Source organism: Sinocyclocheilus grahami, unplaced genomic scaffold (assembly GCF_001515645.1).
Source record: "Sinocyclocheilus grahami isolate Dianchi unplaced genomic scaffold, SAMN03320097.WGS_v1.1 scaffold1300.1, whole genome shotgun sequence".
NCBI lineage: Eukaryota > Metazoa > Chordata > Actinopteri > Cypriniformes > Cyprinidae > Sinocyclocheilus > Sinocyclocheilus grahami.
This window is the reverse complement of record NW_015506479.1, coordinates 271,313-272,159: the sequence shown is the minus strand read 5'-3', so window position 1 is coordinate 272,159 and position 847 is coordinate 271,313. Positions and strand designations below refer to the sequence as shown.

General features: G+C 51.0%; 1 protein-coding gene and 1 long non-coding RNA gene across 2 annotated transcripts in view; both read right to left on the bottom strand.

The window, feature by feature from the left end:
- The window catches only part of LOC107568995 (uncharacterized), a 3,207-nt gene extending 2,366 nt beyond the window's left edge, over positions 1–841 (bottom strand). The window contains exon 1 of the long non-coding RNA XR_001606841.1: positions 619–841. This is a non-coding gene — a long non-coding RNA (uncharacterized lncRNA). The remainder of the gene's footprint in view (positions 1–618) is intronic.
- atrx (ATRX chromatin remodeler) overlaps positions 1–847 on the bottom strand; it is a 66,553-nt gene that overhangs the window by 61,952 nt on the left and 3,754 nt on the right. The window lies entirely within an intron of this gene.

Below are 847 nucleotides of genomic sequence, written 5' to 3'. Positions count from 1 at the left end.
TGAAAAATATCGGTATCGTATCGAGAACAGAATAAGTGGTATCGCCCATCCCTTTCTCTCTCCGCGCGCCGCGGCGGCTCTTGATTGACAGGTGGCGTCACCACTGAGCCCGCCCCCTATTAGCGCGCGACGCACGCAGCAGCCGGTACAGGACGGAAGACACGCACTGATAACGGCTAATATAAACAAACCGATCGCCACCAAATAAGACTAGAGGGGAAACCCAAGCAGGTCACTAACTTACAGACTGCTGTTCGTGACGTTCGGCTAGTAGTTCGACGCAGATTGTTATCCACTGGTTTCCCTTCAGTGCTCAGGCTGATGTTAGAGGAAAACACCAGAGAGACGCAACAAGCCTACTAATTCTAGGCTAAAACGCATATTTGAACGAAGTGCTTAAACATTTGGTGGAGAAAGGCCTAGTTCTAGCATTTGAGCAATGCATCTACAGCTGCTGGAGACGCACGATAGAGCGAATAACGCACTTCATTAGGATAGCAATCCACATAAAACATGATTATGACGCCCCCTAACTATTTACAGCACTAAAGCATGGATGTGGAGCGCACAGACGCATGCATTGCATTACTCTGCTAACGCTACATCCTTCACACCCACCTTAAGATCTCCGTGCTCAGCGCACGCGCGGGTCTTTGAGATGTCACCGGCTTGGCACCGCGAGGAAAGCTGTTTTTTCATTCGATCCGGTACATTTGCATGCGTGTAATGAGAGTAAATAGTGTTTTATGCCGATCAGGGCAGACAAAGCGAGAGCGCCATCTTGCCGGAGACGCGCTAAAATGGCGCGCGCGAGACTCGGTGCATCTGCGCGCGCGCTCTGAACGCG